This window comes from Branchiostoma floridae, chromosome 17, assembly GCF_000003815.2.
Source record: "Branchiostoma floridae strain S238N-H82 chromosome 17, Bfl_VNyyK, whole genome shotgun sequence".
NCBI lineage: Eukaryota > Metazoa > Chordata > Leptocardii > Amphioxiformes > Branchiostomatidae > Branchiostoma > Branchiostoma floridae.
In genome coordinates, this window is record NC_049995.1 from 16,955,946 (window position 1) to 16,974,918 (window position 18,973).

The 18,973-nt window shown below is 39.1% G+C and overlaps 1 protein-coding gene across 1 annotated transcript in view; it reads right to left on the reverse strand.

Moving 5' to 3' along the window:
* Positions 1-15,973, reverse strand: part of LOC118405147 — a 61,389-nt gene extending 45,416 nt beyond the window's left edge. Inside the window, exon 1 of the mRNA XM_035804571.1 lies at positions 15,817-15,973. The gene's annotated coding sequence lies outside the window, so the exon portion shown is untranslated. The remainder of the gene's footprint in view (positions 1-15,816) is intronic.
* Between the last annotated feature and the right edge of the window lie 3,000 nt (positions 15,974-18,973).

The window sequence follows — 18,973 nt, forward strand, 5'->3', positions numbered from 1 at the left end:
TGTGACTGTAAGAAAGACCTGTAGAATTTGTGATGATTAATTCCTCGAAACTGCGTTTTTACGCCTGAGCTCCTTGCAATACACCGATAATGACAAAAACACGCATAGGCAAGTCGTTCCAGCTATAGCCGTCATTGTTATCTGATCTGTTTTGTCATTGTGCGTAACGTATTGACTCTTCTCTATTCTTTGTGATGTAATCCACTTTCTTATCCTCCAGGAATACAGTGAAGATGCACATGCACTTAAAGATCTATCCCTTAAGGAACCTTAAAACTTCCTTCGGGTTCATGACTTACACACAAAATTGGTGTTCCCTTGGCTGATCTGTTTTGTCTGACAATTTGCTTTGATGAAGATCATAGATCAAGATATAAGTTCAACATGACAGATCATTCCATTTAACGGCTTGTGACTTCTACCTAAAGCCTCAGTTAAGTTGTGTCTCGTGTTGTAGTGGAATAAACAAACCATTGCCATATCATGCTGATGATATCCTACGTTCGACAGCTATTCCTTGTATCCAGCTACAGACCAGATATGCTGAGAAGGAATTAAACATAATCAAAATATTGTCTATTATATGCATTTTAGTGCCTACATTCTTGTGAGTTTATAATAGCACCGGCGTTCCATTGTCAAACCTCAACCCTTGAAAGTGAATGAAGTAGCTGTGAATATGTATTTCCGGTCTTCAGCGATGCATCCCTGGCCATGCATGGCCCCGTTATGGAAATGTATGAATTTTGTACCTACGAAATACATCGTTGTAAGTTGGCACCTGTGGTTTGTTGTTAAACCTCATGATCAGCCAGTACGAGTGAATGGAATAGTTGTAAGATATTTCCGATCCCCAGCTTTGTTTGCCTCCCGTGCATGTCCCCGTGAAGGGACTAGTAGCTCGAATCACAACGGCAAATAAACTGATTCAAAAGCTCCAGTCAACAAAAGCAACAGGTTAGTTGGTGGCTAGTCAATACGGGAACATACGTGCCGATGTTTAACAATAAACTGGTATTTTCTAATAAGGCCACAGCAAGTAAATTTTATGGATGACATCCTTTGCAGACTGCAAAAATAATGAGATAGGGCGAAAAAAAACAAGATGGGTAAAAAAAACAAGATGGCAAATTTTCAAAATAGACGTTGTAACAAGACTTGAAGTGACAAAATATGGCATCACAGCCAACAAAGCATTCATTCCTGTATTTAAGAAGTGCACCAATTTAGTTAAAGTGACACTAGTGTGGTAGACTGGTATCATGAACCATGTTGGCAACTACACTCATAGCTTCCATAGTTGTGCCACTCTTACAACTGTCTATCAAGTTTCACTTCTGCAACTACAGTCAATGCTACAGAGTCTCTAGTGTCGATTCTACATTCAATGATTAGGTTACAACACAACCTTCACCCATTTTCGTCTATCCGGCTTTCCCTGAAGAAGAAAAAAATTCTTTTTTTTTTCTGAAATCAGGCGAAAATTAATGAGCGCGCGGATGTCATCCATAAAATTTACTTGCTGTTGCCTAACAGTATACATGTTACGTCATGGATGTCTATGTCCACAATATAATGGTTTGGTTGGTGGTTAGTTAACAAGGGGCAGTAGGTGGCGATGTTTAACAGTAAATAAATTTTGCATAAGTATCCCTGGTATTTTTCCACAGGCGGTTTCAATGTAAACAATGATGGTTTGGTTGATAGTCAATAAGGGAGCATAGGTAACGATGTTTGATAAAAAAAACATGTCTGGTATTGTTATTACAGGTGTTTGATATCTTACGTCATGTATTTTCATACCCACAATATTTATGATTTGGTTGGTAGTCAATAATGGACCATAGTTAGCGATATCTTACGTCATGGATTGCAATGTCAACAATAATGGTTTGATCGTTGGCTAGTCAATACGAGACCATACGTAACAATGTATATATACATTAAACAAGTTTCGCTAAGAATCCCCGGTATTTTTTCTGGAAACAGTACACCTGTATACAGCTTACGTTATGGATTTCCATGTCTACAATAATGATTTGGTCGGTAATTATAGTCAATAATTATAAGGCCACACCAATTTAATTTCTTGGTTCACGGATTCGCTCGCTCCTAATTTTGGAGAAAATAAAAATAAAAATAAAAATTACCACTCAGCAAATTTTCACCATTAATGAAACCATTCACCAGCTTTCTGGTGTAGCAAATTGACCTTATATTATAAGCTCCTTAAAGTGTTGGTACAGGTGCTGTTACTGTACAATGATAGTGTTTTTGTACTTTTTTCAAGCTGAAAACTTTTTTTCTTTATGTTTTGGATTAGCCGTTACCTTTACCCCAACCATTTTTATTTTTATTTCGCCCTCTCGCTCCATATTTTTAAGAAAAAATCCGTGAACCAAGAAATTAAATTGGTGTGGATTAAGGTAGCATACTCGGCGATATTTAGCAACAATCAACTTTGGAATAAGCATACCTGGCATTTCATACCGGCATTGTACATCGTATGAGTCATGGATTTGCAAGTCCGCAAGATTTCTTTGATTCTACCACATGATAGTACCTTCTATTTGTGTTTAGCGGACCTAAAAAGAGCGGAATTCTGTACGCGTATTGCCTTCTTTGTCAATAATAGCACAGTATTATTCCTTTAACGTATTGCTTTCTTGAGATTCTATATCGAATACAAGATTGTTTCAATGGTAAATTATACATTGAATGTCCACACTATAACCATGCGACATAGACTTGCTGTTCACAAAAAAAAAAAAGGTTTCCATTGAAGCACCATTCCCTAACATAGAAAATTGTGCGTAACGTATTGACTCTTCTCTATTTCTTAGTCTAGCAATCCACTTCCTTATCCTTCAGGAATACAAAACATGAAGAGATACTTAAAGATCTACCCCTTAAGGAACCTTAAGAGGCCATAAGCGTCCTTGAGGCATAAGACTTCCTTCGGGTTCATGACTTACGCACGGTACTGATGTTCCCATGACGAACCTTTAACCAGAGGCACAGTATGTTACCATGCACAAGCACTGTCGCAGAACTTAGTGTGCATCTGGTGATGAATTGTTTGTATTTATCAGTGATAAGTCTAACACTGGCAAGGGAAGACGAGCCTGGAGAAAACTCTCTATCTTCGTGTCTACCTTTCTCCTCCAACGACCTGGAGTTCAAGGGACTAGGTGTGTGGGTAGGTAGGTATCAGTGATCAAGTCAATTGTACTACATAGACACACTTTAACCATTGCATGGTACTTCAGTTGCAATGTGATATCAGACGTAGAAATTGTTGTGTCGTATATAGTTACATTAGAATAAATATCTGTTTGCTTTTTGGGTCAAATTTGCATTAGAAGTTAGTCATGATCAATTGCATACCATATAATTTCCGATACAACAGTTGGAAACTATAGACTGGATATCATACTCATATGAATGCAATCTTTTACAATATGCCCTGTTCAAGTGCTTGAACTTTTAGGTCCCGAGTTCGATACCCGCCGTGCCCCCGCTTTTGTGCCCTTGGGAAAAGCACCTAACATGACCTTCCTCACTTTACCAAAGTGTAAAACTGACCTAAATCGGGGAGGGAAAATACTACCTTTACCTTCTGTCTGCACTGTGTAGGTGGCACTGTTGAAATAAGTTACTAACATGAGGGCAGTGCCACATTGTTCCTCGTCTGTCCCAAAGCAAATAAGAATTTAAATTCTTGTTCTGTACGCTCTCATTTCGTATGCGAGCTGTTTTATTATTACAGATTCAAGTTGTGTTCGCTGACAAGAGCAATCACGGCGACCGTAAATTCCGGCGGAATGTTGAATACAGATTAGATATTAATCAACGCCGCCTGCCAACTGCTCTGCGATCGTTTGGCGGCTTTACAACCGGCATATTTGCTAGATAACGTCAAAGCTAGTAGGGCACATATGCATAATGTAGACGACAGGTACACATCGTTGTCCCAGTGGAAACTGCGCCATTAGAAGGAAATGAGGACCACATTTGATAGAATTTGTTTGAACGCTTTGCTAATGTGGTGCCGTTGGTTAGGGTTCTAGAGGATGAAAATAAGTATTACGTCGATGTGTGGTATGTAAATGAGGTTTATTAATTTCTAGATGTACTATGAATTGTCCGGGCGTGAAGACGCCATCAAAATTACATCGAATCCACATTTGATATGGTCTGAATGTTTGCTTATGTGGTTACATTAAGTAAGATTTTGGGGGAGGATATTAACTAGTGCGTCAACGTGTGGTAAGTAAACGGGGTTTATGCATTTCTAGATGTACTAACATTTGTCCCAGTTGAACGACACACCATAGAAAAAAAAAGAAAAGAAACTTCATTTGATATGGTCGGAACGTTTGCCTATGTGGTTCCGATGACTAAGTAGAACGTCAATGTGCGGTACGTATAGGGGGTTTATGCGTTCCTAAATGACCCGAATAACAGGTCTATTCGTGACCAGCCTAGCGGGAAGAGGGCGAAACGGGGTTTACAAATATACAGAAATTGGTGTCTTAGTTACAATAGAATGCATCTCCGTTTGCGCTGAAAGTGTAATAGTATTTAGTCCATTGTATACCATATATTTTCCTACACAACATTTGCAAACTGTGGTACGCAATGTGGGTTTATGCGTTCCTAAATGACCCGAATAACAGGCCCATTCATGACCAGCCTAGCGGGAAGAGGGTGAGGATACAGGGTAAATATACGCCGGTAGGAAACACAAGCTGATGCGGTTCACGCGTGTCCATACGCTCGGTCGTGGTTCCATTCTTTTGGATCAGACAAAAACTGTCCTAATAGTTAAAAGTAAGATACTGCATTTTGATGGAACCAAGATTTCGGATAGACGCAGTATTGTATTGTGTCACGATGTTGCTATAACATCACATGTACTAAGGTTGTGTTTTTTTTTTAATTAAAGACACACAGGAGAAATACACCGGAATACACGGTCTGAACTCCGATACGGTATCGAATGTCTTCGGCCTCCGTTGTCTATCATTCCTTCAGTAGGCGTAGCGGCCTCTTTGTATGCCCAATACAGCCGATCAGCACGATCTACGCGATACACCCAAAACACCACCTAGACCTATGCACCCGCACTTTCCGTCATTAAAGCCTATGTATTAAGCCACACGTTATAAGGTTAGGTTTTGTTCTGTCAGTTCATTTAAGAGAAAACACAGCTGATCTACACAACACACCGCCCAAAACAGCTGGACCTATGCACCCGCACTTTCCGTCATTAACGCCTATGTATTAACCCCAAAAGATAGGTCCATGTAGAAAACAGTGCTGTTAAAATATGTTACAGTCCATACGCTTTAACAGTTTTTTCTTCTTCTGTCAGTTCATTTAAAAACACATCTACACAACGCACCACCCCATACACTGAGACCTATGTACTCGCACTTTCCGTCATTAAAGCCTGATGCATTTACCCCCAAAAGATAGGTCCATTTAGGAAAACAATGCTGATGAAATATATTACAGTCCATACGCTTTAACAGGTTTTGCTGCAAGTTCATTTTTAGAGAAGACGGAAGACTGAAAAACAGACGTATATCCATACGGTTGTACACACGCACTTCCGGACGTCAAAGCTAAATGTATTATCCCCTAAGACTAGCCCAATTTAGGAAAAACGCTGCTCTTGAAATACGTCCCAGTCCACACGTTTTAACAGTTTTTCTGGCGCATAATATAATGGCAAACGGAAGTCTGAAAAACAGACCTATCTCCATACGGGTGTTCACCCGCATATCCTGACGTTAAAGCTAATGTATTTACCCCTAAGATATGATTATAAGACTAGCCCAATTTAGGAAAACAATGCTGTTCAAATACGTTCTGGTCCATACGTTCAAGTCACAGTTGTTGTTTTTTTTCTGGCGCATAATATAATAGCAAACGGAAGTCTTAAAAACAGACCTACCTCCAGACGACTATGCATTCGCATTTACGGACATGAAAGCTAAATGTATTTACCCCCAAGACCAAGAAAACTGCTGTAATACGTTACAGTCCACACGTTTTAACAGGTTTTTGCGAAGAGAAAACGGAAGCATGAAATACAGTTACTTAGATCCACACGGCTGTACACCCGCACATCCGGACATTAAAGCTAAATGTACATGTACATGTATTTACCCCCAAGACCAACCCATTTAGAAAACAATGCTGTTGAAATATGCTACAGTCCACACGTTTTAACAGTTTTTTTGCGAAGAGAAAACGGAAGCCTGAAAGACAGCCTTACCTCCATACGGCCGTACATCAGCCAGTTTCTCTCCCTCACTGCTGTTCCCCACACGCGACAAGGCATCATGCCAACTACCCTAGTAGTCCATCCACGCGAAATAGGCGCACCAAAACGTTCAGAGCCAAATTTAAACCCCGATCGCCGCTCAGGGTACCGCACTTCTGACGATGCTGTTTGCCTTCGTGCCCTTAAGAGGGTCTGCATGGGGGTTCCTGACAATGATTTTAAATTATTCGGGGTTGGCTGACTACGCTTTACATTAAATTCACGGAGGCTACCAACGTTTTACGCTTCATCCCACTGGAAACTACTTGAAACAAAAAGAACTTCCCTACGAATTACGGGAAATTAAAAAAAAAGCCTGCTTATGCCTTACGGAAAACAGCATGTGGACCCTCCCTTAAGGATCTAGCAGTGCTGCTACCCAACCTATAGGAAGGCAGCAGGCATTTACTAGTACAAGGATGAAGCGGTGACGTCATCGCTTGCTTGGAATGGTCCATTGACTACGTCAGAGGGGTGGTGAAAGATTAGAGCCCGAACACTCTAACCCTTTGACCGTATATCCAGGTTGATCCTTGAAGCTGATTCAAGAGTTACGCTCTATATAATCCTTCATTAGAAGGTCAGATAGAACTGGTCCTTATACTATATGGGAAATGGTGCCTGAAGATGGCCCTGTTGCATCCACCACAGCCGTTGATAGATAAGTAGTATAATGGGAACATGGTGAATTATATTCGTTCGGAGGTTTCGTCATTGACAATTTTGTACCTTGTACCTTTTGAGCTTGCCAAATGAAGCTAAGTCCTGTGATATTGCTGTAGCTTTACTTTATGGCAGAATGTTTTGACGTATTCTAGAGTAATGATGCTCCAAAACTCGCATAAGCTGTCTCATTTCTACACTCCCTGCTCTTCAACACTGATATGATTTAATACTTGTTGAGCTTGTTATTTGCATTAAGGTTTCAAAGTCATTTTGCTGTAGATGCATGAAACCTCAATATTACGACTCTAACGGCAATGATGCATCCCGAACTCCCACAGGATCATTTCTACACCCCTTGCTCATTAACACTGATATGAGGTCAACAACCATAACTGTAATCCTAACTTGTTGAGCTTGTCATATGCAACAAAGTACTGTCATTTTGCTGCAAAAGTATGAAACTACGATATTAAGAATCTTAATTAAACGGTAAATGGTGCGTCCCAAATTCCCATAGGCTGTCTCATTTCTACAACCCCTGCTCTTCAACAGTGATATGAGGTCAACAACCATGACTGTAATCTTTACCTGTTTTGCTTGTCATGTGCAGCAAAGTACTGTCATTTTGCTGTAGATGTATGAAACTACGATATTACGAAGCTAACGGCAACGATGCGTCCCAAACCCCCATAGGATCATTTCTGCACCTCCTGATATGAGGTCAGCAACCATAACTGTAGTGATAGCTGGAATATGCAGCAAAGCAATGTAATACCTATTTTAGATGTGTGTAACACTAGTATCTTTTGACAAATTCTAATGGTTATGAGATGCATCTAAAACTCTCATAGGCTCAATACAAGTTCTACACCTCTCGTATTCAAACTTCGACGTTACGTCAGCTTTAGCCATAACTGTAATGGCAGGCCTAGACTTTTCATTTTGTCATATGCAGCCAGGAACTGTAACGTAGATGTATAAAGTACAAGGATGTCTTGACAGTACTGTAACAATAATGATGTCTTCAGAACTTCAATATACGATCCCATCACTACACGCCTACAGTGAAATCTTGATGTTTTGGTCAGCAACCATGACTTAACCCTATCCAGACTGGGCTTTTTCGACCCCCCTTCGTATTTTCAAAACGGCTTTCTGTACGATCACCAAATTTGCAAGGGGGGTTGTGCTAGTTTTATAATTTCTGAAATTTTTATATCATTATGACGTAATATGACGTAATTATGAAAAAAATTGCCTTTCAGAAACCCGTTGACATGGCAACACGAAAAATCATGAACTTACTTGATTTTTTTAAATTGTTGCTAACAATATTTTAGGAAAACTCACCAAGTTTGGTTGTTTTAGCACAAGCCGTCTGGGAGCTATAGGAGGTCAAAGCTGGCGCGGGCACTTTTAGCCCCCAGTCTGGATAGGGTTAAATGGCAGCCTGTTGAGTTTGTCATACGGAGCAAAGTACTGTCATTTTGTCGTAGATGCATGTATAAGAAGAACTTTATTGCGCAACAATTGTAACAGTTACAATGTATGGCAATGTGAACAACTATATACTAACACAAATAACTAACAACTAATGTAATATAATGTAACAGTATAAACAATCTAGTGAGTATCATAAAGCATTATCTCGTTTTTGCAATGAGTTGTAAATAAATTGGCCAACGTAGGCAGATATATGAACAGGACATGATCATATCAAATGGAATACCTCTGACCTAGCATGTGGCAGTACAATTTCGGACTTACATACAATATTTTGAAATAACTTTTGACGGTCTTCTTCATAAGTCGGACAATCCATTACAAAATGAAATTCATTTTCTATGCCATTATGGCATGTGGGACAAAGTCTCTCATTGGCTGGTATGTTGTAGTGTCGGCTCTTTTCAATTTGTAAGGTGTGTGCACTATATATGAAACTAAGATATTACAAACGGCAATGATGCGCCAAGAACGCACAGGCTATCCCATTTCAATACGCCCTGCAGTTCAACAGTGATATGAGATCAGCAACCGTGACTTTAAGCCTTACCTGTGAGCTTGTCATATTCAGTAAAGTACTGTCATTTTGCTGTAAAGGTATGAAATTACGATATTACGAATCTTAAACGGCAATGATGCGTCCCAAACACCCATAGGCTGTCTCATTTCTACACCCCTGCTCTTCAACACTGATATGAGGTCAGCAACCATAACTGTAGTGTTCACCTGTTGAGGCTTGTTATGGTTGTGGATGTATGCCACTAAGATATTACGAATCTAACCGCAGCAATGCGTCCCCAACTCCAATATACCATCTCATTACCACACGTCTTCAGTGTTACATTGGTGTTAGGTTAGAAACCTTAGCTGTATTGGCAGCTTTGGTCATATGCAGCAATTTCCAACAAAGTAATACTGTATTACTGTAAATGTGTAATACTTAGATATCTTGAGAAATCTTAAGGGCAATGGAGCATTAAAAACCCATAGACTCTTTGCTACCCCACCCCCTACTGCTCCGATGCTACATCCGCAACTATTACTGTAATAGCACTATATCAAGCTTATCATATACAGAAAAGATGCAATCTTGCTGCAGATGTACATTGTACAGAAATAGCATATTTTGACAAATTCTAATGGTACAAATGCATCTCAGATGCCATAGGCTTTCTCATTACAACGCCTCTTGTGGCCCAACAGTAATGTAAGGTCATCTGACAGCCATTAGCAAAATGGCAGGCATCGTCTCGGCCGAACGCAACTGCACCGTAAGTTCCAGGGCATTAGATGAGGAGGTCATGTTTTGAGCTCTAAAACCTTCCGGAAATGGTACAGGGGTGATGATTTTACTTAGGCAGCGACATGACATATTCCTTAGGGCACGCCAAGTCGTCGAACTGCAACTCTTTGCTCCAAGGTGAAGCTTGGGACATGCGACATATTAGAAATAATTTCTGTGATCAATTTCATGATACGTCAATGTCACTCATCATGTTGTTCCCGCAAAAGAGGAATGCAAAGTCATTTTAGAACAGGTGAAACCAGACAGGTGATAATTAGAGATGTCAGTGATGCACAGAAGAGAGAAGAACACCTTAACACATGACATGTTCGGAACCGGGGCGAAGGAAACGAGAGGGATAGACACGAAGAAGCCAGAAAAAGAAAATGTTGGGGGTAAAGGGTGGACAGGGAAATATGGAGTAAAATTTGTAACCTTTGAATCATATATCTCATTACATAGATGCCACACGGAAGTGTGCCTGATTTCCTTGATCAACTCACACTAGGAAGTATATATATATAGCTTTTCTATTTCTTTTCTTTCTTTCTTTATTAGCACATAACAACATGGCTTTCGAACAAATGTATATACAGAAATGAAGTACATGCCGGGGGTGGGCAGAAGCTTATGTGGCTTTTCTTGGGCCTCCCCCAGAACTAAGTCGCAGAAATGATAATTATACATAATTAAAGTGAACGGAAAAATGCACATAACATAAGTTGAAATCATTATGTAAAGTATACTAATGGAATAGAAGTTATATTACAAATGATCAAATGAAATAATAAATACAAAACAAAATTGACAAATCATATACAAGTAAGTCGGAATTTGACATTTGAATTCTATAGCTAGGGTGAGATCTTTAAAACCCTCAAACACCCGAGTGGGGTCCATTTGGACCCCAGGCGTACATTTTGAACATTTTTGATCTTTCCTTCCGTGACTTTGTCAGCCAATATGTCTTATACCTTCTCCTACGTTTTCGCAAAGATTGGTACAATGATGTGGAAATTATAAAGAAAGTTTGTGTTCAGTCCCTCTGGGGTCCAAACGGACCCCAGCAAAAATGTGCAGTTTTTAAAACAAACTTTGGAGGCTAACTCCTTAACCACTTACAGTATGACTACCAAAACTTTTAGACAATAATAAGAATGTAAACCTAAATCATCACAAAAATTTCTGTGTTATGAACATGTAATGTGACGACTTTATGACGTCATTTGCCTAATCAGGGTGGCCATCTTGGATTTTGATCAATGACGTCATAAAATTAGCATAAACTTTTGCATAAATTATGATAATGAGTTGGAATTAGCAACACCTTAACATCTCAAAATCTTCCTCTTACATTGACGAAGCAATGTATATACAATGATCGCCGATAAGAAATGGTACTGAGATTTTATGAACAAAACATTTTGGGGTCCGTTTGGACCCCACTCGGTCATTTTAGTCGCAAAAAAAGGTCGGGTGCTTGAGGGTTAACGTGCTCGAGGTGTGGATTTCCTCACACACAGAACCTTCGACTTCATGTTCTATCCAATAAGACGTCCATAACCGAGTCAAGGTACTCCATTCCTTTTCATCGAGTCTTGTGAGGAAATGGGTGTTAAATGAAAAAAAGGCCCAAGGGCACAGCATAGGGATTTGAACCAAACACCTTTCGATCCCAGGTCAACAACCCTAACCGTTTGATCGTTTTGTCATCCCATGTCCTTGGAACCATTGAAGGTCGAAAAAAGACAATTACATTGCCTCTTTCATAATCTTGCAGCAATAGATTTTCCATTGCAGACAATTGCGTCCATAAAGAAGTCTCGGAAGAGTGATGGCAATGTCTCGTGGACGGCGAAGGCAGTTATATTGGAATGACGACCCTTATATTGCATCTCGAGACAACATTCGCCAAAGCAATCGATCAAAGTAATCTTCTTTCCATTGTGCCTGCCCTACACGAACGCAGGTCACTGTTTCATGAGTTGATTTCGTCACAACAGCCCTGGTGGTGTAATCTATTTTGGCATGGTTCGGTAGATCTTAGGCCTATGGGAAGATGTGGGTGGATATCAAAGCAATACGATATCGATAGATGATAATTAATCTGTCTTTTTGATTATAAGTTCGGAGATTGCGTACGTCAGGCGGATTTGATAATCGCAATTCCAAAGTTGTGTTGTTGAAAACTCACAACGATGTGAATTTTGGTTTTAATCTATCTATTTCTCTAGGATATTGTAGTGAGAACAAATATCAACCCAAAAGTAAAACTTCATAGATAAGTGAAAATCACAAAAGACTACCAATTAGAGTAAGTTGCGATAAGGTGGTATAAGTATAATGTGTGTCCAGATATAAAAAAGTACAGAAATTCAGTGACTCAACTTAACAAAATCATGGCAGTCAAACACAAACGTATTTATCACAACACGGAAGTACACAACAGTATTCAATGTCTGTGTAAGTAGAGAAAAAAGTAAAGTGGATCTATGTAGTTTGCATATTAATGTATGGTAAGTCACTCAGTATCCAACGTAAGTGAACAACGTAAGTGAACAATCAATTAATGATATTACACCCGTATACCTACCATTACGACATCACTATGTACGTACCAGCACCATTATTTCATCTATTTGCTTTACACTCTTGTTACAGGAAATTAAATCTTAGCTTTGTCATGAGAAGAATTACGTTGTCAACTAATGAGATTAGTAACGGAACAATTTAATTTTGACCTGACAGAAGTATCCCCATTTGGGATGATTAAAAAGCAAAATTACATTATTTGGTAAGTAATGTTACGTACTGATTACGTTTCTATTTGTCCCCTATGTTGGGGATACAAAAGAGAACGAATGAATAGAAAATAGTCCTTTAAGTGTTATTTCATTATCAAAATTAGAATAGAAGTATTATCAATAGTAGTCCTGTTCTCTCTCTCCAGTAAGATACTAATGTAAAACCCATGCAGGATACTGATATGACTTAGTCAAATGCCGTGACAAAAGTTTAAATCGTACGTGTTTTTTTGTGTGATAAATTGCTAGATGAGCCATGGAAAGTAAGCGGACGAGTTAACACTTGCAGCGTTGAACAACAGACTTGGTCTCTATATTGTATTATGATGAACCATCGAAGAAGCAGAAGAGGAAGAATGTCGAAGGATAGATTTTTTTCTTGTTATCGTCAGAAACTCTCTGGCCGTATCAACGTTTAATATTGTAATTGGCAGTTACGCGTATGACTCTGAAATGGCACTTGTATAAATTCATTCCGCGATTTGTATTGCATAGGTTATTAGCAGAGAATGTAAGTTTCAGGGCAGTTCAGCTTTTCTTGTTGCAAGGTAGACATGATGTGTGTTTCATCCAATAAACCAATTACTCCTTCTACAACTACTTAAGATGCACGTTGCCCCAGTTTGTTTCCCAGACCGATGCATCACCCGTGACGGGAACTTAATCAAGACGCCATTGGATCACCTGCCTTGGGGACTCCCCTACCATTTAACGAATGAAATTTAAAACTAGGTCGTTGGTCGGCTGATTGTGTTCCCTGGTTCTTGATACTGTTGGAAGTTTCTATACGAGTCCTTTCTTGGTGAGTTCAGAACATTTATTGTCTTGGAACATTCAAATTGTCATTATGCACAACAACACAACGCCTAATACAGTTTTAATACCTTTGGAAGTCTCTTTAAGATTGCTTTCTTGACGAGTCCAGAACGTTTATTGTCTTGGAACATTCAAATTGTCATTATGCACAACAACACATTGTCAATGTCCAATGCAGTTTTAATGGTTTTGGAAGTCCCTTTAAGATTGCTTTCTTGATGAGTCCAGAACGTTTATTGTCTTGGAACATTCAAATTGTCATTATGCACAACAACATAATGTCTAATGTAGTTTTAATACCTTTGGAAGTCCTTTTAAGGTTGCTTTCTTGATGAGTCCAGAACGTTTATTTTCTTTAAAAAGTCCAATATTTTATTGTGCACAACAATGCAATGTCTAATGAATTTTTCTCATCAAAAGAATGGTGACCTATATAACGGTAATATATTGTCTAGCCGTCCTCAATCCAGGTCAACTTAATCATGCTTCAAGATTGAATAGATCGTTTTCGCATTCACGATATGATTCTACTCTGTTGTGTGATGACTGAAATTATTGATTGTTCCTCCTTTAACGAGGATTTTGTCGATGAGTCATTTAATTGCCTTGTCAAATTTACGTTTTTCTTATGCACGATGATGCAGTGCCTAATTAAATTTTTACGACAGAGAGGTGACCTAAATAATTGTAACCTATTTTTCTGGACGTCTTCCATCTTGATCAACTTAATAAAAGATCATTCTTAAGAACGCAATATGAATTCATTTAGACCATGATCATGATTTAAAGCTATTTAAAGTTTATGTCCTGTAGTCAAATTATGGTGGTATTGGCTGTAAGATATTAACACCAAACTTAGCGTTGTCATACACGGAACTGCTGAAATGCATATGACCTGACTGATAGTACTTACAAAGAATTATTTCCCCGAGCATGTATGTATTTTATCAATGTCGAATACATGGCGCATTATATTACCGTTTACTTTTCTTGTAGGGTTGTAGGTTTGTTTCTTGTAGTGCTGTCCGTTGTTATTGAAACATTTCATGATTTGAGCGATGTCACTTTTCAAGAGCAAAGCAAAATTAGCAATCAGAACAGTAGAGTGGCAATCATGAACACGAGCACGTTGTTTCTAACTCGCAGTGGGGAGGGGGGCATTGGGTTATGTCTAGTAATATTTTGCGGCGACAGCCCATAGAACGATAAATAAAGCAGACATATGCACTTGGCATGAAGATTTGGGTACAATAAAACATTTATGGCTCCTAAATTACAAATTATGTAACTGTTGATTCCTCTTTAGGATTGTTTAGTTCAGCCTGTTTTTATCAGAACAATTCATAATTTGAGAGCTGTCACTATTTAAGAGAAAAGCAAAATTAGGGGTTAGATGATAAATTGTTAATCATGAACACACACAAACGTCGTTTCTGACGCACCAGTGGGGAGGGGGGCATTTCGTCATGTCTCATAAGATTTCGCGTGACATCCCATAAATTGACAGATAATGTAGTTATGTGCCCTTGATATTGAGCACTATTATATTTTCTAAATGTCATTGTACAACTATTGATTCTTCTAGAAATAATTTTGCATTTCCCTATAGCAGAAGGCCCTATCTATACCGCATATGGTATGGTCCGTTGATAATTCTACGAAAACGCAGATATCAAGCACTGCCAGATGTCTGTATACCGATACCCAATCTTTTCAGCAGTTCATAAATGATAATTTCATCAGAATACTTGGTAAATATTCATGCATTTCATCGTTACGATACCAATGCGACCCCGTTGCATTAAAATTACTTCCTTATCCAACACGGTATAATCATTCATACCAAACACTGTCATATGTCTGTATATCGATAACAAATCAGCAGTTTAAAAATGATAATTCTATCTGTATACTTAGATTATTTCTGGGTATCCGTTTCATCCATGCGGCCCTGTTCCATGAAAATCATTTCCTTTTCCAACACGACGTCCAATAATCGGATCAGATGTTTGTACATCGATACCCAATCTTTTGAGCAGTTCACAAATGATAATTCTATCTGTATACTTAGAATGCATGTGGATATTCATGCATCTTTATGACATCCTGTCGCATGAAAATATAACGTCCTTGTCCAACACGATGTTCAATAATCGGATCGGACGATATCGTACAGGAAATCCGATTACTGTGTGATAAATTACTGGTGCTGATTTCCTATGACGTGCTGTGAGATATTCTAGATGCGCTGGCCCCAAAAGAGAGCCATTCTTTCTCTATTATATGCAGGAACCCACGTAAGGTAGTTAAAACACAACTAGTATGTGTCGGTAGGCAAGAAAAATGGTTGCATATGGGACACTGAAAATAGCTAAATGAATGTTAAAACGACAGAGAATTTGACCTACCTAATGTGATGTCTTGAATGTGTAGCTGTTTTCCAGCGACGTGGAAAATTTAGCTGTTATGTCAGCTAAAACTGGAATTTTTAAAGGGGTTTAGAAATAGGTTTTAGGCAATTATTTGCAATCAAAATGGCGGCCTATTTTCTCTGCTTGCGCTGCGTACAGGGGTCGTAAATGATGAAATATTCAACTGACGTACACGTTCGATCGGGAGAAACCAACACAAACTGGAGGGGGGAGGCAAAGTAGCCTTCTTCACCGGCCTCGCTGGGAACCTTGGCGAAATTCTTTTTCAGGGGGGAGGTCGATTAATTCGCGAATTATACGAAACCAGATTTCGTCTAGCCCGTACAAGCTTCCCGCTATATATTCCTTTCCCGGCATATCTTCCTTCCCGGTATATTCCCGATTAAAAATCGCGAGTCCCCGACAAAAAAGATTCACCAAGGGTCCCAGAGAGGCCGGTGAAGGAGACTAGAGGCAAAACGCCTCTGGCTTTGCTTGAATAATGCTATTTTTATTGTTATGTTTACTTTTTTGGTAGTGTTAAGATAAATTATTTAAGAGCAGCGTTACCTCTTCTTTGTCATTGCCAAAAAGCAAATAAAAACTCAAAAGGGATATTACGATTGAAATATTATATTCCAGATATTTTCAAATATCATAACATTGTGGAATATTTTATTTTAGTAAATGATACACATATAGATTCTCGTAATTGATACGGTACCAACTTGTCTAAATGTACTTTTCTGTTACCAATTTTGTATCTATGTATTTTGTATTTATAGTTAAAGATATTGCATGTGAGATATTTTTATTAACATCATAAAGTCATGGAATATTTCATTTGAATAAATAATGATATTTTTTTGCACAGATAGATTTTCCTAATCGACAGAGCACCAACCTAATATGTTGACATCGTTTTAATTACTCTTGTTTCATGTTGTTTGGTAGTAGGTAGAATCGCATTATCAATTTTAGTCTAATATCAACATATATGTTGATAGAATAAGATAAAATCTTTCCAATGATGGATGCTTCAAGTCCCCTCTTGATTATAATTTTGTCTTGCAAATTCCACATCTTGTACCATGGTTCTTGTTGGTCGTCCTCCCGTTTTTCAAATGGCCTTACCCAGTCTTGCCATACTCAGGTATGAGTAATTTTATTGACCCATGTCAACCTTATTGCGTATTTATTTCAGCCGACTGACTCATTCCACGGTTATGTACCACGGGTAAGGGTTATTATTAGGGTTAGTAAGCTGTTCATGGCTTTCCTAGAAGCCAGGTCTAAATTATGCCCAAAAGTCTTGTCTTACTTTTGTAGCTTTTGGACCTTTGAAAAATTGTCTTCCACCCATTTTTACATATTGATTCATAGTCAGGATAAATTTAAACCTGTTCTTCAACTAGATCTCTTTTAAATATCAATTCACAGCTAGGATATATAACCCCCTCCTACAAGATCTCTTAAGTGTCACTGACGAAAACTGCTGGATCGCAGTGGAACCGTCTGACCGTTTCCAAAATCATACCCAGTTGCTTAATGGGTAACTAATGTTGACATATCTTATTACCTGGATGCCTATTCTTTATCGACGTAACAGGTCTAAATTAGTTCATGGCTCTTATGGGTGTCGCGGTGAAGACAATGGTATATCATGTACGGGACGAACGATGCAGAAAACGAAAGTTTTGCTGCAGTGCCAAGGTCACACACCTGAGACCACATTTGACCTTGACCTCCGACTTCCTCCAAACATTTCTGTAACTAGACAGTTGTAGTTTCTTCAGATGTCGCTAGGGAGCAGTTCTTCACATGTTATCAGGAACTCAACAAAACAGAGCACCTTGATGAGGCATTTCAGTAACAAAAACTTCGACATAGTAGTAGTACCCAATGCCGAAAAACTGTAAACAAAATATGCATATATGGAAACATTCTTAACTTAAACGTCTCTCTTCGTACGTGGCTTGCAAAGGACTTTCTTGTATTAAAAATGTAGCATAAGACATTTGTTTACGTAAAGAAACGTTTGCAGTGCGGGACCTGACGTTTCATCTTGAAGATTTGTCTGCCGCTTGCAGTAAACAAAACGCCATTAGCCTTGCGTCATATCAGCTGATCCTTCCATATAAGGGCAATAGTTTTAGCGCGTTTCCAGACTAATATGATATATATTACATATTCAAGAATCGTGACTGTTATAGACTGTACACTCTTTGCTTGTTGAAGAAAAACAAAATGCTAATCGTATTGCGTCATACCAGCTGATCTTTCCATAAAAGGGCAATAATTTCAGGGCTTTTCCAGACTAATTGCGATATAGCTTCATGTGAAAGACTGCGCAATTTTTGCTTGTGGCAGTACAACAAAAATGTACGAGCAGGCCGAACCTGTCCGAACCCTTCCCTCCGGCCCCGGTAGCGGCCAAACCAGCGGGAAGGCGCCCCTCCCCCCGCCTGTCCATCTGCCTAAATGCGCCCCTGGCCAGTGGCACAAGAACCAAGGAACTTCTTCAGACACGTACGAAGAAGCAGAGGGGGTGTACAACACAATCAAGGATCAAGATCTGCCGCCGTCTTTACGTGGGGTGGGGCGGCAGCAGGAGCTACCTAAGGGGGAGGTGGGAACCAGCGGGTCGCCGTCCCAACCTCCTTCTGTCCATCAGGGTGGTTTCCGCGGGCGTGTCCGCCTAGACAATGGCGGTTTTGAAGGGTGTCAGAAACACCAAGAAACGTCTACAGACACGTTCGAAGAAGCCGAGCCGGTGAAACGTCACGCTGATCACACGTCTGCAGGTAGCTGACTTTTTATTTTGCCCCTGAAGAATATCACATCGTTTAATCTACACAATCAGAATGTTAACAAAGGGAATGTACATATGGTTTTGATTTTTGTATAAAATGTAGTTACAGCTATGTCTCCTGTTAACAAAACATGCTAGTGAATTCAGAGAATATTTGCGCAATATATATTCATTGAGTGATGCTATGGCATGCAAGCAGAAACTCTTACAATAATGTTATCATTAAAGGATGTATATGGTTGAATGGTTTATTACGATCATTGTAATCGGTTGTGAAAAGTGTATCATTGTCGCACACTGAATTTCTTATAGTACAACCCTGACTAATCATACGGGTACGCG